The following is a 23,373-nucleotide window of genomic DNA, read 5'->3' as shown; positions in this document are numbered from 1 at the left end:
CTTAGTAGATGGACGTAGGGTTGAATCCATAAGAAGACTTTGATCACCAGTCATGTGGTTGGTGCAGCTGCTGTCCATAATCCATTCAGTGGCTTTCGGAGTTGTACCCTATAGTGCAGTTAGCAGGATAGGATTCATCAAGAGTATTGTGAAGCAGAAACATGTAGCGAACAAGCATATTATCAAAGTTCAGATTCTTGTTAGGCATGATAGGATGCTCGTCAAGGAACCCTAGGACGAAATACATGATAAGACCAATGGAACATTTTATCTTGCGTCCCACAAGATGTTTTAGGTCTCCAGCATTGTCGTCAGAAGATTTTGCTTTCTAGCTGGAGACCTTTCCCTACAAGAGAAGTTAATTCTTCTTAACCACCCACATCTTCTAGGGTGGCTTAGAAGCAATGATTCTAAGTGCAGCATCTGAGAACTTTGGCTTAGGAGCCCTAGCAAATAGCTTAGTAGGAGGAGAATAATACTCATAAGAATATGCAGAAAAGTTCTTAGTTTTGTGAACATAGCGATTAGAGGAAACACGCTCATATTCATGAGTCTCATAGCGATTCCCCTGCAAAACATTGGCGTTAGGGTGACCATGAGTGGTCCTTTGTCTGTACTAGATGACCCGTTGCGCCCATGGCGCAAAGGCCGAGCGCGAGCCAAGTATTAGAAGAGTGTGCATTGAAATATGTAGGTACAGAATGAAACATATGGAAATAAACGCATAAGAGACCTTTCAGTTGGCATACATCTAGACTTATTCGAGCTAATATTCTTGATAGAGCAAACAAAAATATTTTTCTTTACACCAAGAATTCCAAAAAGCAGAGCTTGCATACCTGCAATGAGCAGAGCAATAGACAAAGGAACGATTTTTTAAAGTATTGTTGCTGCCAAAGCACAGCTCATACTGCATGCAGCAAGCAAGCGATAGTGATAGACAATTATGCAGAGGCCCTTGGACGTGCACTTGAAGGCAAAAGCATATATTTCTTTCATCATAGCCGTTTCAAAAGCATACCACACAGTAGTCGAAGCAGCAAATGACCGACAGTTAAACGCACAGGATGGTCTTAGGTGATTATATAAGATTCAAAAGGATGATAAACATAGAAGTCTTGGTAGGCATCTATGCTAATGCTAAGTTATATAACAAGGGGCTCTTGCAACTTGCTTATATTGAGTAGACGATCAGCACAGTCCCTTGGAAGTGCATTTGAAGGCGAAAGCATATGCTTGACCTTTTTCCATGCTAGATGACCCGTTGCACCGATGGCGCGAAGGGCGATAGCAAACCAAGTTTTCAAGCCATGCAAGTTGGAATATTTAGAGACCGATATTCTTTAAACATAAGGAAATAGTTCATACGTAGTGCTATATATTACATTGATGGTAGGTTAATAGGCTAAAAGAAAACCATGCGATCAGTTTATGCTAAGCAAAGCTACATAGGCAGAGATGCATCATGTAGATTATTTTGATCACCTGACTTTTGTAAGAAAAGCTACATAGGCAGAGATAGATCATGTAGATTGTTTTGATAGCGCCCAGCTTCTGGTAACTAAGATATGTACTCTTTCGCCATCCTCATAATTAACTTGTTTGCCGCTTCTGCAGAATAAAACTGTACAATAAATGAATAAGAAAACCGATCACAGTTGCACACACAAAAACATTTGGGGAAGAACTTTGTAAGGTGACTATTGTTTTATCTAATAAGTAATTTCCCAAGAAAGAGCATCATCTTTCTCCCAACAAAATGAAAATGTAAAAAAAAAGACACCGCAACAACATTAGCTTTCAAGAGACACAAACAAATGGAAGAAAACAAAGTGCAATAAGAAGAAAATCAACTTCCTCTCTCCACAAACCTTTTGAGTTCCCTACTGAAAAATTGAAGGACCACAATATATCCCTGGAAAGTAGCATTTCATTGTGATTATCTTTTTTCTCAAGGATTTCTGCACACCTATCCCAGGTTACACTTTCTTGCTGATGGTTTGTTCTTGGCTAAAGTTGGTTGTTGAATATGAACTGTTGAAGAAAGGTAAAGCAGTCTCAAATTCTTTGCTCTTTTTGAGTTGAACGACTCCCTCTAGAGCAATGGCCAAACTGGTCATAAAAACAGACACACACAAAAAACGCCAAGAAAAGTAAACCAGTAAAGGAACAACAAATGTATGTGAACAATGAAGAAGGGGTTAATGCTTTTAAGCACCATATCAAGATCCTTGCTGCTCACAACAAACAAATTTACTTTTATCAGTTCCAAAGTGCTTTTGAGATTTTGTACACCACATAATTTTGAACCATATTTTTTATTAGGTATTGATGCATACTAGTACCATGAGGAAGCTATTAAAAAGAAATGTGAAATGCAAACAATAGTGTAAACCCTAAATGACTAATTTCAAGCTTAATATCTTACCCTTGCTATAGACAGAATCAATTTCCAACAACAGTCACATCACAGGCGGAGTCACATTCTCCGACGCCACAATGGGTGTCTGGTGACCCCTGGCGCCGCAACTGCGTCATGATGGACGTGTCCATCCATCTCGATCTCATGTCTACCGACTACATGCAGGCTCTAGGCTCCGACGAGGAAGAGTAGGGCATGGGAGACGTTGGCCCCTCAAGCCCCGCATGCCCCATGTTCTACTCTTCCTCCCCGGCGACCGCACTTCCACTGTGAGGGGCACAGACGGCTGCTAGACATGGACACGACTGGAACAATAAGGACTGTCGCCAGCGAATATTTAGAGTAGTTTATTTGCATGTAATTGTATTGATTTGATGATTTGCAAATGAGGAATCTGGTCATGAATACAATTTCTTTTGTGATGACTAACCAATGTCCGCGGACAAGCAGCACGTCCGCAGGCGGTTGGGGCCAGATTTTGACCTGTGACTGTATATAATCTTATATTTTAAGAATAGTAGTTGGAATAAATCAGACAAAACAGTATAGATCATACAGGTGCTACAAATTAGCACCAAGATAAAATGACAATTATGCCACTGTGATAGAACCACACATTCTGGACACCTATACACACGCGTGGCACATATAGCATAGAGATCACCACGTGGTTGACTGTTGGCCTTGGTTCCATCGATCAGTTTCATTGGATTCGTTCCCCTCTCCCCACTGTACTTGTACTGGAGAGAAAGCACGGCTCCATCTTCACGGCAGCTCGCGCTGCAGCTTGGCAGCTGAGCGGCTCTCGCTACAGCTCAGAGGCGCTGCGGCTACATCTGCATCTCGGTGGCCCGACAGCTTGGAGGCCCAAAGGCTCCCCGGCGCCATCTGCATCTCGGCGGACCAGCAGCTCGGAGCTGCGGAAGCGGGTATGGCGCCGCCGTTGCTCGTATCGGCGAGCCAAATCCTCGCAGTTGCTGTTGTTGCTCCCTGCCGAAGGTGGCGTCTATTTTTGCCGTGCTGGCACTCCCTGAAGCTGATGACTTTCGACCGCAAGCGAGGCTCCAGGAAGAGCACGGTGGCCACCGTTGCCTCTCAGGTAAAAACTAACCTCCTTCATTGTTTGATGAATCTGTAGAATTTTTTGTGATTCAATTCCACTGTAGCACAAGGGGCACCATAATCTACTCTTTTGTCGAGATTAGTGGAACGGCAAAGTACATCTTCATTTTCTGAAAAATAGAACAAAAAACAGAACAAGATGCAGGGAGTGAGCACTCGTACAAGTAAACTCCAAAAGGAGAAACTTATAACTTTACTAAATAACTATACTAGGAGCAATATTACTGATTACATCCTCATGGTCTCGTCATTTACAATAGGCCTAGTTGGAAAATGGCCTGTCAGGCTGTCGACGTTGCTGACATGGTGCACCGGCCCACATTATCAGTGAACCGTTGTCGGAGTTGAACTTGTTGGTGGACAGTGATGGAATACGTCCCTAAGGCCTGAACAAACTGAGCATTTTCCTGTTTGTTTATCTAGCCTCTCATTCTTAACTTAGACATACAAATCAAAAAATAAGGTAAGGAGAAAGAGGGTGGAGACTAAACAAAGAGAAACCAAGATACCAAATGAATAGTGATAATGAAAATAGAAAGCAAAAAGTGAATAAAGAGAAACCAACTCGAGAAAATAGAGAGTAAGAACGAACGCTGAGGACCTAGCACTACTTTGTTAATAGCCAAGTCTCGAGGGAGTGTTGATACTTAGCTGTGTGATTCAACACTGGAGTACTAATTAGCACTAATTAGCGGCTGGGACTGCTCCAATCATCGAGCTGGGTATATTGTATAACATACTTGGTCGAGTGATCGCCTTTAGATGTTTCAGATGCTGGAGAGTATTTTCCAATCAAATCACAGATGATTTTGAGTTCACCCCTTCCTGGATCTCCTCCAGTCACAGTGTCAAGCATATATATACTATGCTATGCATACTGACACATGCACCTCCTTGGAATTGTTGATATGTATATATCATTGCTAGCAGCCGTCGTTGGCCTAGTTGGAGAACAAATAAGCATTTTAACATAAGGGTGTCACATAATTAGTTACAAAATCTAATTTCAAAAACTATGCTAGATTTGCAGTTTTTTTGCATGCATCATCTGAGTTTACTGTACTTTATGCGCAGCAGCAGCCTGAAGCCAAAAGAACACAAAACTGTACAAACTAAGGTAAACATGTCCAGATCCTAATAACTTTGAAAGTCTGAGTCCTAATAGAACAGTTCAAATAGTTAATAGTCAGAAGAGGCTAATTAAGGTACTTGTATAAGGAACTTAACTGGGCATACATAATATCTAGGATAAAAGAATTTAGATAAGATGCCAAGGGTTGGTCACTCTATAAATGGAACTCACCTGAACAGTAAAGCCATGGTTGTCATTGCATAGCTCTAGATTACATAATAAGGGCAATACCAAAAGATTTATGCATTAGTGCATGAAAGAAGAGAAAATAAAATGAGTCTATAATGTCCCATGCTATATGAACACCAAATCAGGGCAACGGAAGATCACCCATACAAAAAATGGAACTATGTGAGTATAAATTTTCAGGAAAACAATAGTATGGTGAGATGCATTGTGTACTAAGGATTATAAGCTCGTGTATGTACATTTGAACAAATAGAAGATTAAGAAAGGGGAACATGCAACAAAAAAAAGCTTTCAAAAGTAGTAGTAATTTTACCTCTGTAACAGAGGAAGTACAAAAATGTATTGGTTGGCATTTCCTCTGGTTGGCGAATTGCCTGGGATAAAAAGCAGTAGCTATAATGATGGTGTTACTTTCTTGTGCAAGCACTAAAACTTCACCAAAAAGTATAATTTACTGGGAGCATTGTACCTTTATTTTCCCTATAATCCTTGCCCTTGCTTCTAGATTATATGATGGCGGTGCAAGCTAGCCAACATCTTCAGATTAGTCCATCCAAAAAGCACCCCAAAGGTAACAGTTGGATTGATTGTATCATTCCTGAAACGCCATTATCAGAAATTCAGTTGGTGCTTAATAGTAAATAGAAGTGCAGGACATGCTTATCACACTTACTTAGTGTTGGAAATATGCCCTAGAGGCAATAATAAAAGCATTATTATTATATTTCCTTGTTCATGATGATTGTCTTTATTCATGCTATAATTGTGTTATCCGGAAATCGTAATACATGTGTGAATAATAGACATCAACATGTCCCTAGTGAGCCTCTAGTTGACTAGCTCGTTGATCAACAGATAGTCATGATTTCCTGACTATGGACACTGGATGTCATTGATAACGAGATCACATCATTAGGAGAATGATGTGATGGACAAGACCCAATCCTAAACATAGCACAAGATCGTATAGTTCGTTTGCTAGAGTTTTCTAATGTCAAGTATCTTTTCCTTAGACCATGAGATCGTGTAACTCCCGGATACTGTAGGAGTGCTTTGGGTATGCCAAACGTCACAACGTAACTGGGTGACTATAAAGGTAGACTACGGGTATCTCCGAAAGTGTCTGTTGGGTGACATGGATCAAGACTGGGATTTGTCACTTCGTATGACGGAGAGGTATCACTGGGCCCACTCGGTAATGCATCATCATAATGAGCTCAGAGTGACCAAGTGTCTGGTCACGGGATCATGCATTACGGTACGAGTAAAGTGACTTGCCGGTAACGAGATTGAACGAGGTATTGGGATACCGACGATCGAATCTCGGGCAAGTAACATATCGATAGACAAAGGGAATAGCGTACGGGGTTGATAGAATCCTCGACATCGTGGTTCATCCGATGAGATCATCGTGGAGCATGTGGGAGCCAACATGGGTATCCAGATCCCGCTGTTGGTTATTGACCGGAGAGTCGTCTCGGTCATGTCTGCTTGTCTCCCGAACCCGTAGGGTCTACACACTTAAGGTTCGGTTACGCTAGGGTTGTAGGGATATGTATATGCAGTAACCAGAATGTTGTTCGGAGTCCCGGATGAGATCCCGGACGTCACGAGGAGTTCCGGAATGGTCCGGAGGTAAAGATTTATATATGGGAAGTCCTGTTTCGGGCATCGGGACAAGTTTCGGGGTTATCGGTATTGTACCGGGACCACCGGAAGGGTCCCGGGGGTCCACCGGGTGGGTCCACCTGTCCCGGGGGGGCACATGGGCTGTAAGGGGGTGCGCCTTGGCCTAATGGGCCAAGGGCACCAGCCCCACATAGGCCCATGCGCCTAGGGTTTAAGGGGACAAGAGTCCTAGGAGGGTAAGGCACCTCCTAGGTGCCTTGGGGGGGAGGGAAACCTCCCCTTGGCCGCCGGCCATAGGAGATTGGATCTCCTAGGCTGCGCACCACCCCCCTTGGCACCCCTATATATAGTGGGGGAGAGGAGGGACTTCATACCTGAACGCCTCGGCCTTTGGTTGCCTCCTTCTCCCTCCCCAACACCTCCTCAACCTCCATAGTGCTTAGCGAAGCTCTGCCGGAGTACTGCAGCTCCATCAACACCACGCCGTCGTGCTGCTGCTGGTGCCATCTCCCTCAACCTCTCCTCCCTCCCTTGCTGGATCAAGAAGAGGAGACGTGGCTGTTCCGTACGTGTGTTGAACGCGGAGGTGTCGTCCGTTCGGCGCTGGTCATCGGTGATTTGGATCACGTCGAGTACGACTACATCATCACCGTTCCTTTGAACGCTTCCGCTCGCGATCTACAAGGTACGTAGATGCATCCAATGACTCGTTGCTAGATGAACTCCTAGATGATCTTGGTGAAACGAGTAGGAAAATTTTTGTTTTCTGCAACATTCCCCAACAGTGGCATCATGAGCTAGGTCTATGCGTAGTTCTTCTTGCGCGAGTAGAACACAATTTGTTGTGGGCGTAGATTTGTCAACTTTCTTGCCGTTACTAGTCCTTTCTTGCTTCAGCGGTATTGTGGGATGAAGCGGCCCGGACCAACCTTACACGTACGCTTACGTGAGACCGGTTCCACCAACTAACATGCACTAGTTGCATAAGGTGGCTGGCGGGTGTCTGTCTCTCCTACTTTAGTTGGAGCGGAATCGATGAACAGGGTCCTTATGAAGGGTAAATAGAAGTTGACAAATCACGTTGTGGCTTTAACGTAGGTAAGAAAACGTTCTTGCTAGAACCCTAATTCAGCCACGTAAAACTTGCAACAACAATTAGAGGACGTCTAACTTGTTTTTGCAGCAAGTGGTTTGTGATATGATATGGCCAAAGTTGTGATGAATGATGAATGATCTATATGTGATGTATGAGATGTTCATGCTATTGTAATAGGAATCACGACTTGCATGTCGATGAGTATGACAACCGGCAGGAGCCATAGGAGTTGTCCTTATTCTTTTATATGACCTGCGTGTCATCAAGAAACGCCATGTAAATTACTTTACTTTATTGCTAAACGCGTTAGCCATAGTAGTAGAAGTAATGGTTGGCGAGCAACTTCATGGAGACACGATGATGGAGATCATGATGATGGAGATCATGGTGTCAAGCCGGTGACAAGATGATCATGGAGCCCCAAGATGGAGATCAAAGGAGCTATGTGATATTGGCCATATCATGTCACGTTTATTATTTGATTGCATGTGATGTTTATCATGTTTTGCATCTTGTTTACTTAGAACGATGGTAGTAAATAAGATGATCCCTCACAATAAATTCAAGAAGTGTTCCCCCTAACTGTGCACCGTTGCGACAGTTCGCTGTTTCAAAACACCACGTGATCATTGGGTGTTTTATTCAGACGTTCACATACAACGGGTGTAAGACAGATTTACACATGCAAACACTTAGGTTGACTTGACGAGCCTAGCATGTACAGACATGGCCTCGGAACACAGAAGACTGAAAGGTCGAGCATGAGTCGTATAGAAGATACGATCAACATGAAGATGTTCACCGATGTTGACTAGTCCGTCTCACGTGATGATCGGACACGGTCTAGTTTAACTCGGATCATGTAATACTTAGATGACTAGAGGGATGTCTAATCTAAGTGGGAGTTCACTAATAATTTGATTAGTTGAACTTAATTATCATGAACTTAGTCTAAAATCTTTGCAATATGTCTTGTAGATCAAATGGCCAACGTAGTCCTCAACTTCAACGCGTTCCTAGAGAAAACTAAGCTGAAAGACGATGGCAGCAACTATACGGACTGGGTCCGGAACCTGAGGATCATCCTCATAGCTGCCAAGAAAGATTATGTCCTACAAGCACCGCTTGGTGACGCACCCGTTCTCCCTGCAGAACAAGACGTTATGAACGCTTGGCAGGCACGTTTCGATGACTACTCCCTCGTTCAGTGCGGCATGCTTTACAGCCTAGAGCCGGGCCTCCAAAAGCGTTTTGAGAGACATGGAGCATATGAGATGTTCGAAGAGCTGAAAATGGTTTTCCAAGCTCATGCCCGGGTCGAGAGATATGAAGTCTCTGACAAATTCTTCAGCTGTAAGATGGAGGAAAATAGTTCTGTCAGTGAGCACATACTCACTATGTCTGGGTTGCATAACCGCTTGACTCAGCTAGGAGTTAATCTCCCGGATGATGCGGTCATTGACAGAATCCTCCAGTCGCTTCCACCAAGCTACAAGAGCTTTGTGATGAACTTCAATATGCAGGGGATGGAAAAGACCATTCCTGAAGTATTTGCTATGCTGAAATCAGCGGAGGTAGAAGTCAGGAAAGAACATCAAGTGTTGATGGTCAATAAAACCACTAAGTTCAAGAAAGGCAAGGGTAAAAAGAACTTCAAGAAGGACGGCAAGGGGGTTGCCGCGCCCGGCAAGCAAGCTGCCGGGAAGAAGCCAAAGAATGGACCCAAGCCCGAGACTGAGTGCTTTTATTGCAAGGGAAGCGGTCACTGGAAGCGGAACTGCCCTAAGTACTTAGCGGATAAGAAGGCCGGCAAAACCAAAGGTATATGTGATATACATGTAATTGATGTGTACCTTACTAGTGCCCGTAGTGGCTCCTGGGTATTTGATACCGGTGCAGTTGCTCACATTTGTAACTCAAAGCAGGGGCTGCGGAATAAGCGGAAACTGGCAAAGGACGAGGTGACGATGCGCGTCGGGAATGGTTCCAAGGTCAATGTGATCGCCGTCTGCACGCTACCTCTGCATCTCCCTTCGGGATTAGTTTTAAACCTTAATAATTGTTATTTAGTGCCAGCTTTGAGCATGAACATTGTATCGGGATCTCGTTTAATTCGAGATGGCTACTCTTTTAAATCTGAGAATAATGGTTGTTCCATTTTTATGAGAGATATGTTTTATGGTCATGCTCCTATGGTGAATGGTTTATTCCTTATGAATCTCGAACGTGATGCTACACATATTCATAATGTGAGTACCAAAAGAAGTAAAGTTGATAATGATAGTCCCACATACTTGTGGCACTGCCGCCTTGGTCACATAGGTGTCAAACGCATGAAGAAGCTCCATGCTGATGGACTTTTAGAGTCTCTTGATTATGAATCATTTGACACGTGCGAACCATGCCTTATGGGTAAAATGACCAAGACTCCGTTCTCAGGAACAATGGAGCGAGCAACCGACTTATTGGAAATCATACATACCGATGTGTGCGTTCCAATGAGTGTTGAGGCTCGCGGTGGCTATCGTTATGTTCTCACCCTCACTGATGATTTAAGTAGGTATGGGTATATCTACTTAATGAAACACAAGTCTGAAACCTTTGAAAAGTTCAAGGAATTTCAGAGTGAGGTTGAAAATCAACGTGACAGGAAAATCAAGTTTCTACGATCAGATCGTGGAGGAGAATACTTGAGTCACGAGTTTGGGGCACACTTAAGAAAATGTGGAATAGTTTCACAACTCACGCCGCCTGGAACACCTCAGCGTAATGGTGTGTCCGAACGTCGTAATCGCACTCTGTTAGATATGGTGCGATCTATGATGTCTCTTACCGATTTACCGCTTTCTTTTTGGGGCTATGCTTTAGAGACTGCCGCATTCACTTTAAATAGGGCTCCGTCGAAATCCGTTAAGACGACACCGTATGAATTATGGTTTGGGAAGAAACCTAAGCTGTCATTTCTAAAAGTTTGGGGATGCGATGCTTATGTCAAGAAACTTCAACCTGAAAAGCTCGAACCCAAATCGGAAAAATGCGTCTTCATAGGGTACCCAAAAGAAACTATTGGGTACACCTTCTACCTCAGATCCGAAGGCAAGATCTTTGTTGCCAAGAATGGGTCCTTTCTGGAGAAAGAGTTTCTCTCGAAAGAAGTAAGTGGGAGGAAAGTAGAGCTTGATGAAGTATTGCCTCTTGAACCGGAAAATGGCGCAACTCAAGAAAATGTTCCTGAGGTGCCAGCACCGACTAGAGAGGAAGTTAATGATAATGATCAAGATACTTCTGATCAAGCTCCTACTGAAATTCGAAGGTCCACAAGGACACGTTCCGCACCAGAGTGGTACGGCAACCCTGTCTTGGAAATCATGTTGTTAGACAACGGTGAACCTTCAAACTATGAAGAAGCGATGGCGGGACCGGATTCCGACAAATGGCTAGAAGCCATGAAATCCGAGATAGGATCCATGTATGAAAACAAAGTATGGACTTTGACTGACTTGCCCGTTGAACGGCGAGCCATAGAAAATAAATGGATCTTTAAGAAGAAGACAGACGCGGATGGTAATGTGACCATCTATAAAGCTCGGCTTGTCGCTAAGGGTTATCGACAAGTTCAAGGGGTTGACTACGATGAGACTTTCTCACCGGTAGCGAAGCTGAAGTCCGTCCGAATCATGTTAGCAATTGCCGCATTCTATGATTATGAAATATGGAAAATGGACGTCAAAACGGCATTCCTTAATGGTTTCCTTAAGGAAGAATTGTATATGATGCAGCCGGAAGGTTTTGTCGATCCTAAGAATGCTGACAAAGTGTGCAAGCTCCAACGCTCGATTTATGGGCTGGTGCAAGCATCTCGGAGTTGGAACATTCGCTTTGATGAGATGATCAAAGCGTTTGGGTTTACACAGACTTATGGAGAAGCCTGCATTTACAAGAAAGTGAGTGGGAGCTCTGTAGCATTTCTCATATTATATGTAGATGACATACTTTTGATGGGAAATGATATAGAACTCTTGGACAGCATCAAGGCCTACTTGAATAAAAGTTTTTCAATGAAGGACCTTGGAGAAGCTGCTTATATATTAGGCATCAAAATCTATAGAGATAGATCAAGACGCCTCATAGGTCTTTCACAAAGCACATACCTTGATAAGATATTGAAGAAGTTCAATATGGATCAATCCAAGAAGGGGTTCTTGCCTGTGTTACAAGGTATGAAATTGAGCTCAGCTCAATGTCCGACCACGGCAGAAGATATAGAAGAGATGAGCGTCATCCCCTATGCCTCAGCCATAGGTTCTATTATGTATGCCATGCTGTGTACCAGACCTGATGTAAACCTTGCCTTAAGTTTGGTAGGAAGGTACCAAAGTAATCCCGGCAAGGAACACTGGACAGCGGTCAAGAATATCCTGAAGTACCTGAAAAGGACTAAGGAAATGTTTCTCGTTTATGGAGGTGACGAAGAGCTCTTTGTAAAGGGTTACGTCGACGCTAGCTTCAACACAGATCTGGATGACTCTAAGTCACAAACCGGATACGTATATATTTTGAATGGTGGGGCAGTAAGCTGGTGCAGTTGCAAGCAAAGCGTCGTGGCGGGATCTACATGTGAAGCGGAGTACATGGCAGCCTCGGAGGCAGCACATGAAGCAATATGGGTGAAGGAGTTCATCACCGACCTAGGAGTCATACCCAATGCGTCGGGGCCGATCAAGCTCTTCTGTGACAACACTGGCGCTATTGCACTTGCCAAGGAGCCCAGGTTTCACAAGAAGACAAGGCACATCAAGCGTCGCTTCAACTCCATTCGTGAAAATGTTCAAGATGGAGACATAGAGATTTGTAAAGTGCATACGGACCTGAATGTAGCAGATCCGTTGACTAAACCTCTCCCTAGAACAAAACATGATCAACACCAGAATTCCATGGGTGTTCGATTCATCACAATGTAACTAGATTATTGACTCTAGTGCAAGTGGGAGACTGTTGGAAATATGCCCTAGAGGCAATAATAAAAGCATTATTATTATATTTCCTTGTTCATGATAATTGTCTTTATTCATGCTATAATTGTGTTATCCGGAAATCATAATACATGTGTGAATAACAGACACCAACGTGTCCCTAGTGAGCCTCTAGTTGACTAGCTCGTTGATCAACAGATAGTCATGGTTTCCTGACTATGGACACTGGATGTCATTGATAACGAGATCACATCATTGGGAGAATGATGTGATGGACAAAGACCCAATCCTAAACATAGCACAAGATCGTATAGTTCGTTTGCTAGAGTTTTCCAATGTCAAAGTATCTTTTCCTTAGACCATGAGATCGTGTAACTCCCGGATACCGTAGGAGTGCTTTGGGTATGCCAAACGTCACAACGTAACTGGGTGACTATAAAGGTAGACTACGGGTATCTCCGAAAGTGTCTGTTGGGTGACATGGATCAAGACTGGGATTTGTCACTCCGTATGACGGAGAGGTATCACTGGGCCCACTCGGTAATGCATCATCATAATGAGCTCAGAGTGACCAAGTGTCTGGTCACGGGATCATGCATTACGGTACGAGTAAAGTGACTTGCCGGTAACGAGATTGAACGAGGTATTGGGATACCGACGATCGAATCTCGGGCAAGTAACATATCGATAGACAAAGGGAATAGCGTACGGGGTTGATAGAATCCTCGACATCGTGGTTCATCCGATGAGATCATCGTGGAGCATGTGGGAGCCAACATGGGTATCCAGGTCCCGCTGTTGGTTATTGACCAGAGAGTCGTCTCGGTCATGTCTGCTTGTCTCCCGAACCCGTAGGGTCTACACACTTAAGGTTCGGTTACGCTAGGGTTGTAGGGATATGTATATGCAGTAACCCGAATGTTGTTCGGAGTCCCGGATGAGATCCCGGACGTCACGAGGAGTTCCGGAATGGTCCGGAGGTAAAGATTTATATATGGGAAGTCCTGTTTCGGGCATCGGGACAAGTTTCGGGGTTATCGGTATTGTACCGGGACCACCGGAGGGGTCCCGGGGGCCCACCGGGTGGGGCCACCCATCCCCGGGGGCCACATGGGCTGTAGGGGGTGCGCCTTGGCCTGCTTGGGCCAAGGGCACCAGCCCCACAAGGCCCATGCGCCTAGGGTTTCCAAGGGGGAGGAGTCCTACTAGTGGAAGGCACCTCCTAGGTGCCTTGGAGGGGAGGGAAACCCCCCTAGGCCGCCGCACCCCCTAGGAGATTGGATCTCCTAGGGCCGGCCACCCCCCCTTGGCACCCCTATATATAGTGGGGGAGAGGAGGGACTTCATACCTTGAGTCCTTGGCCTTTGGTTGCCTCCTTCTCCCTCCCCAACACCTCCTCCACCTCCATAGTGCTTAGCGAAGCTCTGCTGGAGTACTGCAGCTCCATCAACACCACGCCGTCGTGCTGCTGCTGGTGCCATCTCCCTCAACCTCTCCTCCCTCCCTTGCTGGATCAAGAAGGAGGAGACGTGGCTGTTCCGTACGTGTGTTGAACGCGGAGGCGCCGTCCGTTCGGTGCTAGGATCTCCGGTGATTCGAATCACGTCGTGTTCGACTACATCATCCCCGTTCTTTGAACGCTTCCGCTCGCCATCTACAAGGTACGTAGATGCATCCAATGACTCGTTGCTAGATGAACTCCTAGATGATCTTGGTGAAACGAGTAGGAAAATTTTTGTTTTCTGCAACGTTCTCCAACACTTAGGACTCATAGGCCTTATCTAACCCCTCTCCAAAGCAAATCATCTATTCTATGTGAAATAGGCAAGAGGTAGGCAAAAATGCTATATACCAAAGAGTATACGTCAATCTAAACTGAAGTACTGCTCACAAGAAACAGAGTATGTTAACATGTCGTTGCTCACTCTAAAAATAAAATAAGTTGTTGGAAAGGAGGGGGGCTATTTTATGTATACAGTTTAGTTTAGTGATTTAGTACAAATAAGAACATGTCCAAACCTGACAGGCATGGCAATCTCAAATCCATGGGGTCAGTTTGGTTAGATCAAGATGAGCAGAAATGGAACGCACCATATACATTTCAGTTTAATCAACAGATGTGCTATTCTCTGAATATGAACATCACACGACCAATCTCTAATAGTACCCTACTTTTTTCTGCATGGCTCATGTGTGCAAACCGATGAGATTAGCTTAACTAAATTATCTCAGAATACCGTAGAGACTACAGCAGCTGTAAGAAAGCATTATGGTTTTTCCCTAAAAAATAAAGCATCATGGTTAAACTTATGTAGTTACCAACGCCTGTTTTATTGAAACAGAAGAAACTTAAATTAACTACAGTCTCTCACAATTCCATTAATTAGAGACTACAACAGCGGCAAGAAAGCATCATGGTTTAGGTTTTGCAACTACCAAAACGTGAGCTCGTGCGAACAAAAGATAGTAAATTATTCAGCCTAGCATCATGGTTCAGCATACAAAATTACCAAAATGTCATCTTCAGCCATTGTCTTATAGTTTCAGGAATATACAAGAAAGTTCCCCCATTAATGTGACTCAGATTCAACCTACCACAAGGTTAGAGCAGTTAATCGTCGTCCGCACTGGCTTCTTTTGCTTGATCATTTTGCTCTACAACATTGGCTCTTTATCTAGTTTCCTCTGTTTTGCTCCAGGCTACCTTTTTGCTTGGGCCGAGTGCAATTGAATAAAGCTGAATTTCTTTCTATAACGATTTTGTCTAAATACAAAAGCTACTCACTTCATACAAATTCATGCAATCCCTCGTACATAAGGATATAGAGAGCCAATAAAAATCAATTGATTTAACAACTTCTATTTATTTATACTCCCATTTTATAAATTCCATTGTTGTTAACAACGTCTATTTATGTATGCTCCCAGATTCTCACCAAAAATCTGAAGCATTGAGCCACTTCACCATTCACTTGCATTGCCACATAGAGTTATTTATTCATGCAACATCTAAACTCAAAGAACATCGGACTGTAAAAGAATTGAGGAGACAAGTAGACAACAACACAGACCTTCCAATGCAGCCCTCAGGGGCTCTACCATCTCTGGGAACTCAATCTCATCAAGCGTTTTGAAGACGTCTTCGGTGTTGTTTGTCTGCATCTTTCCTTCCTTGCGCACATCATCTGCCCTGGAAATAAGATCACACTCATGCTACTATCATCATCCAAAAAGCATCACATCACAAGTATAAGCATAATATTATTTATACTCTCATGCGGCTCTCCCCTCCACCAAACAGCAGAGCAATTAGCTAAAAATCTCAATTATGCAAATCCTAAACCAGCAGTGCTAACTATAAACCCCCAAACATTTCATAGAAGGATCATATTTCAATACCTCTATAACCTCTGCGCTTTACTCACACAAGCACACGAACAAGAAAATCATCCAAGCAGTATTATGTTCTCAGCAATGGTGCTTAAGTGGCTATGTGCATTGTTCTCAAGTCAAAGATATGCATGTACAGAGGTTGATTTTAGATCAATTGATAATCCTGAGAAATAACTACAATACATTGTCTATGAATCAAGAGCGGGAAAATACGAGGAACATGATTTGTGTAGTATTTATCTGACTGATACAACACACGAGCTGTTGTTGTTGCAGGAGTTCAGGGAAAATACTAGCTCCTTGGTTGGCCGGTTTAAGGCCCAGCCACAGCCGACGACAGAGTACTACAAAGAAAAAACTCAAATCCGTAACAAGAACTCATTCTTTTAGCACAAACTCATGGGAAAAACTGGATGGCTAGAGGAGGTGCCTCACCTTGAACTGGCGCTCAGATCACCGCCGCCAAGCGCGCCGCCGCCTTGTCTGTGGAGGAGGCCCAGGCCTCTCAGGATGCCATCACCGGGGCCAGAGCCAAATCCAAGCGTTGTCCTCATCCTCGCTTGTCTGTGATGCGGCCGACGGCGACCCTCCACTCCATAGCAACACGAGCGGCGATGAGAGCTTCGATCTGTCTGCTTTGTTCCCATGTTGTCATCCTCCTCACCTCTTCCGGCTCCTCCACACCCACGCTGAAGATTTCAGCGCCCCACTCTCCCATGAAGGCAACCAGTGGCCCATCCATAACCACTGCATGCGCCACCGCTGGATCCAGAGGAGGATAGAAGAGAAGGGAAGCAAGGGGCGTGGTGGTGGTGGAGACTGGAGAGCAGGGAGAGGCGGCGGCAAGGGGGGAATGTGGGACTCGAGGACGGGCAGGGATTGGGGATTAGGTTTTCACCACGCGGCCCGCACATCCCATAATTCAGCTACGTAAAACCAGAGAAAATTCACATCATTCTCTGGGCCCACACTTAACGAGGCCCATCAGTCATCCACTTCTGAAACGAGCACAAAGGTGCAAAAGAATTGACGGTCCAGCGATCGCCAGCAGCAAAATCGTACGACAATAACAAAGATCGAACGGCTCGCACGGTGAAAATCACTCAGGTGCGCTAGAATGGCGGGTAGCGTAGCTGGTTTTATATGTTCAATGAAGCCTTTGGACCATATGACGCCTTTTGTCGGAGGTTTGTCTTCTTCCCAGGTGGTGTCATGATGACATTCACTGGAAGCTTCTCAAGACAGCTTGGGCACCCAGATCTTCTTCAAGGGTGACCCGTGAGGGAGGATTAGGGGGTATCCGGACAGCCGGACTATATACTTTGGCCGGACTGATGGACCGTGAAGATACAAGACTCAAGACTTCGTCCCGTATCTGGATGGGACCCTCCTTTGCGTGGAAGACAAGCTTGGCGATCCCGATATTATATTTCCTTCTTTGTAACCGACTCTGTGTAAACCCTAACCCCCTCCGGTGTCTATATAAACCGGAGGGTTTGGTCCGTATAGGGACAATCATAATCATCATAGGCTAGCTTCTAGGGTTTAGCCTCTATGATCTCGTGGTAGATCAACTCTTGTAATACTCATATCATCAAGATCAATCAAGCAGGAAGTAGGGTTTTACCTCCATCGAGAGGGCCCGAACCTGAGTAAAACATCATGTCCCTTGCCTTCTGTTACCATTAGCCTTAGACGCACAGATCGGGACCCCCTACCCGAGATCCGCCGGTTTTGACACCGACATTGGTGCTTTCATTGAGAGTTCCTCTGTGTCTTCGCTGCAAGGCTCGATGGCTCCTTCAATCATCAACAACAATGTGGTCCAGGGTGAGACTTTTCTCCCTGGACAAATCTTCGTGTTCGGTGGCTTCGCATTGCGGGCCAATTCGCTCGGCCATCTAGAGCAGATCGACAGCTACGCCCCTGGCCATCAGGTCAGGTTCGGAAACTTGAACTACACGACCGATATCCGCGGAGACTTGATCTTCGATGGATTCGGGCCTACGCCAGGAGCACCGAACAGTCAGGATGAGCACGGCTTAGACCTGCTGTCGGACAATACTCGGGATATCGCACCTGCAAGAGCCCTGGACCTAAATCCGGGGCAGATTGCGTCGTCCGAGGACGGGTGGATGGACCTCCGCCCCGGAGGCCGCACACTCATCGGTGGTGGAGCCGAACACAGACTTCATCCCCAAGGAAGCCTGTGTCTCCGGACCCCTGGACTCATGTTCGGTTGTAGGTCCCAGACCGCGCGCCCCCGAGCCCGCCGATTCTGGCTGGGCTCCGGTAATGGAATTCGCCGCTGCGGATATCTTCCAGTACTCGCCCTTTGGCGACATGCTGAACTCATTAAAGTCTCTCTCTCTGTCAGGAGACTCTTGGCCAAACTATGCCCGGCTCAAGGGGGAAGAAGGCGACGAAGAAATTTGTTGCCCACCCACTTCATAGCCACTGTCGACGACGTAACAGACATGCTTGACTTCGACTCCGATGACACCGACGGTATGGACGTCGACGCAGGAGATGATTCAGAACCACCACCCACGGGGCGCTGGACTGCCACCTCATCATATGATATATACATGGTGGATACGCCTAAGGAGGACGATGGTGACAAAACGGAGGATAAAACCCCCGGACAAAAGCCAAAACAACGGCGCAGACGCCACTCTAAGTCCAGCCACAGTAAAAATAGCGATAACAACGCTAGAAAGATTGACACCCCAGTCAACTCCGAAGGCAACAACGACCATATGGACCCATCCATGGAGCAGGATGAGCCAGGTCATGCCGAACACAGCCCGGAGCGGACGCCCGATCACAGTGATCCCGAGAGACGAACTCATCAAACTGCCCCGGGACAGGAGCACAGTCCGGACGACGACGAATTCATCATCCCGGAAACACGTTCGGAACGAGATAACCTCCACAGAAGGCATATGGCCACTGCGAGAAGTCTAAAGAAGCAGAAGCAAAGGCTTAAAGCCGCACAGGAAACGCTCAATCGCAGATGGAATAAAGTGCTAGACACTTAAGAAAAATACGACGATGATCGCCACACAAAGAGCTACCCAAAGCGCAAGCTACTGCCAGAATTCGACGACGAGGCCGTTCCACCGAAGAACAATACGGCCAGTAGGCTGGACCAACCACTTCATAACCGTAATAGAGCAACTACTGATGCCGCACACGATTTACGTGAGCTCCTGGATAAAAAGGCCGGCGCGACGAGGTCCATCTATGGATCTAGAGGACACGCCCCGGCGCAGGACTATGGTCACCAAAACAATCAGACTAATCGAGTACCAGTTCGGAATCAGCACCGGACACAACAACAGCCGACGGCATGCCACAACATGTCCAGATACAGAGGGGCTTCTCACCCTCCATGCTTCACCGAAGAGGTACTAGACCACGAATTTCTACAGGGTTTTAAACCTGTGAACATAGAGGCATATGATGGAATAACAGACCCCGGGGTTTGGATTGAGGATTTTATCCTGCACATCCACATGGCTCGTGGGGACGACCTTCACGTCATCAAATACCTTCCCCTCAAGTTGAAGGGACCAGCTCGGCACTGGTTGAAAAGCCTCCCCGAAAATTCAATCGGAAGTTGGGAGGAACTCGAGGATGCTTTCAGGGCCAATTTTCAAGGGACCTGTGTCCGACCTCCGGACGCGGACGATTTAAGTCACATAATCCAACAGCCCGGAGAGTCCGCCCGCAAGCTTTGGAACAGATTCCTCACTAAGAAGAATCAAATTGTCAATTGTCCGGATGCTGAAGCCCTAGCGGCCTTCAAGCATAGTATCCGGGACGAGTGGCTCGCCAAACACCTCGGCCAAGAAAAGCCGAGGACAATGGCGGCCTTAACAAGCCTTATGACCCACTTTTGCGCGGGTGAAGACAGTTGGTTGGCCCGTAAAGGCACCAGCGACCCAAGTACATCCGAAATCAGGGATGGCAACGGGAAGTCACGGCGCAATAAAAACAAACGTCAAAACTAGGAAGAAAGTCCTAATAACACAACGGTCAACGCCAGATTCAGAGACTCTCGACCTGATCAACAAAAGAAGCCATTTAAAGGCAGCAAAGAGGGACCGTCCGGCCTGAACAAAGTCCTGGACAAACTGTGCCAAATTCATGGCACCCCCAAAATAACCTGCGAACCACACTCATAGAGAATGATGGGTCTTTAAGCAGGCCGGCAAATTAAATGCCGAACACAAGGGAAGGGAAACACCAAGTGAAGACGAGGATGAGCCTCGCCAGCCGAACACTGGGGGACAGAAAAAATCCCACCAGAGGTAAAAACAGTAAACATGATCCACGCGACTCACATACCCACGAGAAGGCGCGATTTCACGCTCACAGACGCGTACGCTATAGAACCTGTTGCCCCCAAACTTACCCACTGGTCGGCCTGCCCGATCACCTTCGATCACAGGGACTACGCGACCAGTATGCGGCACGGAGGATCAGCTGCCTTGGTGCTCGACCCAATCATCGACGGATACCATCTCACTCGCGTCCTCATGGACGGCGACAGTAGTCTTAATCTAATATACCAGGACACCGTCCGCAGGATGGGGATAGACCCATCCAGAATCAGCCAAAGTAACACCACCTTTGAAGGGGTGGTACCAGGCGTCGAAGCCCGCTGTAGGGGCTCCCTCGTACTAGAGGTGACATTTGGTTCCCCAGGCAACTTTAGAAGCGAAGAACTACTCTTCACCATCGCCCCCCTCCAAAGTGGTTATCATGCATTGCTCAGGAGAACGGCTTTTGCCCGCTTCAACGTAGTACTGCACTACGCCTACCTTAAACTCAAGATGCCCGGTCCACGTGGAGTCATCACTGTCAACGGAAATACAGAGCGTTCCTTACGCGCGGAAGAGTATGAGACGACTCCAGCAGTCGGACTCTAAGCGGCCTCTAATACCAGAAAGCATGATTGGTTGTTAAGACCACGGACACGGTTAGACGAGTCTGGCAGCCCAGATAAACCTGATCTGGGCGCCACACATGTAATCCCATAGAGGACAACATGGGCTATAGATATTTAATAAAGCCCAACTCTTGGCTTGACCTTATTAACAGGCCAATGTCTTACACTTTTACTATCCATTGGTGATAGCCAACTCTTCGCACGCTTACATCATACTCTTCTACATGAGTTTTCCTTTTTACAGACACCATTCGTGCAACATCCTCCCAGGACACGGCACAACGGAGACAAAGGCGCAGACGTGCAGCAGGGCCCCGCTCAAAGGTTTCTCTTTAGATTAAGCCCCTATGTAAACCTTCTTTATTGTCTTTTGTTGCTTACACATCCCATGGGTACTACACCCACAAAGGATACTGCCGTTATTGGCATTTCGCCACGATAGACTAATGCACGTACCTAGAAATACAGGGTTCATAATAAAGGGTGTTACTCAGCCCAGTATATGTTATAAAGTCCGAATACCTTCGGGAGTGTTCGGCGTCACGAGTTTGGCCTTATATGCATCAGCTCCGAATCATGTCTTTGGTCAAATGTTGAGTTTGCCCAGCTCCTGGGTTTGCCGCCTTACGTTCCATTCTTATCGGCTAAGGCGGCCAAAGGAGAACTACTGCGATTGTGCCCTGATTATTCCGGATGAGCACCTCAGTAGAGAAAGCTGAAAACTGACTGTCATGATATAGCGAGAGATTGTTCAACCACTCGAAGACTTAGCGGAATCTTTAGGATTCCTCCGCATTAATGAAGGACCGGGAAACGGTCATGTGCACACGCGCCCGTGTTCGGATGCACGCAAAAGTACCAAGGGTTACATGGTAGCCCCACCGTCAAACTCCTATGGCTAAGTGAAAGTGTTAAAGCTATATAGTCCAGTTGCCTAGCTCGACGTGCGATCACCTCCTTAATGGACCAAGACGTTGGATCAAGTGTGATTACGCATATTTTCGCGAACACCCCCGCATTATATGCGTGGGGGCTGAAGGCAACGACTGCTAACTTTCAAAATTGCATATATACATAAAACGGCCGCACAGGAGGCACAATAACACTTTCGGGCAAAAAGTATAAACATAGCCTCCATAATTAAAATAACATTGTTTTTACAATGAAACGATTTGTCACTCAAACATGACATTCTTCGAGCACTGAGCCTCTATTAAGCGAGAACCTTCTGCTACCTGCTCCAAGTAGTGCTCGGCCGGATCCTGGCCTCCCGTCGGATTCTGGGTTGCAATGATGGTGGCCTCCATATCTGTCCAATATGCTTTAACGCGGGCAAGAGCCATCCGTGCACCCTCTATGCACGCCGACCTCTTCATGGCATCGATCCGCGATACGGCACCAAGGAATTGTTGCGCTAAACCAAAATAACTGTCCGGCTTAGGCCCCTTCGGCCATAGATGGTCTATTACATAATGCATTGCAAGACTGGACAGCCTATGGAGCTCAGCCACAGCAGCCATCCTCTCACTCAACGGCAATGGCGCGTTGGAGCGCTGAATTGCGACCAGAATAGCTTTTCCACTTCATTATCTTCCTGATCCTCGAAAAACTTGGCCGCATCAGCCGTACTCTTCGCCAAATCCGCATACGCGTCTGCAGGGCTCCAGCGTCGATCCAGAGGAGCGTACTTCGAATCTAAAAACTTCATCCGCAACAAATAGGGGTTTCCAGCCGCGATTTCTCTGGCCTGTCGAAGCTCCTCCCGCGCATCCCTAATTTCGGACCGCGTCTCCTTGGCTGCATCAAGTGCCTTCTTCAGGTCAGCCGAATTAGCCTTATTCTCTTTTTCAAGGAGCTCATACCGGTCGGCTGCATTTTTCAGCTCTACAGCCATCTTAGCTATTTTGTCTTTGCTTCGGGGACGAGCAGCCTGTTTGGCTCTCAACTCTTCGGCCGCCTTTAGGGCAGTCGCATTGCTAGCCCGGGCTTGTTCCTTGGCCAGGGCAAGTTCCGCCCTCAGGGCTTCCACGGAAGCAGCTCCGTCTACAGTCCAAGCATATAACATTAACATTATGCTCCTATTAGTTTTTCCTATAACAAATAAGGAAAGCAGAGCACATACCTTGTGACTCGTTAAGCTGCTCGTTCACAAGTGTGATACCGGCATCAATAACTCCAATTTGTCGCCTCAGCTCGGCGACTTCAATGGACCGGTCGGCTGTCGGACCCTTAGCCACCTGTGCATAAACACAGTATGATCATTACTCAATGATGTGATCCTCCGTTTGCCGCCTTGGGCTGGCAACCAGAGTCTCAGGGGCTACTATCCATATGGAGCACACCTAGCGCGTGCGCCACAATCAAGAATTGTGTATTCCATTACATACCTCAAAGCCTTTGAGAAGGCTCCTAAAGGCTTCATTCAACCCGCTTGTGGTGGATGAAATCTTCTCAAGCAC

The 23,373-nt window shown here is 46.1% G+C and overlaps 1 long non-coding RNA gene across 1 annotated transcript; it reads right to left on the bottom strand.

Moving 5' to 3' along the window:
• Positions 1-2,941: 2,941 nt before the first annotated feature.
• Positions 2,942-16,478, bottom strand: LOC119327852. The gene is made up of 6 exons (XR_005158731.1): positions 16,393-16,478; positions 15,636-15,754; positions 5,335-5,463; positions 5,179-5,239; positions 3,755-4,485; positions 2,942-3,654 (listed from the first exon to the last, which is right to left on the bottom strand). It is a non-coding gene; the product is annotated as an uncharacterized LOC119327852 (long non-coding RNA).
• Positions 16,479-23,373: the final 6,895 nt, after the last annotated feature.

This window comes from Triticum dicoccoides, chromosome 1B (genome assembly GCF_002162155.2).
Source record: "Triticum dicoccoides isolate Atlit2015 ecotype Zavitan chromosome 1B, WEW_v2.0, whole genome shotgun sequence".
In the NCBI taxonomy this organism is placed as follows: domain Eukaryota; kingdom Viridiplantae; phylum Streptophyta; class Magnoliopsida; order Poales; family Poaceae; genus Triticum; species Triticum dicoccoides.
Note: the sequence above shows the minus strand (reverse complement) of the source record. Positions and strands in the feature narration are given on the sequence as shown.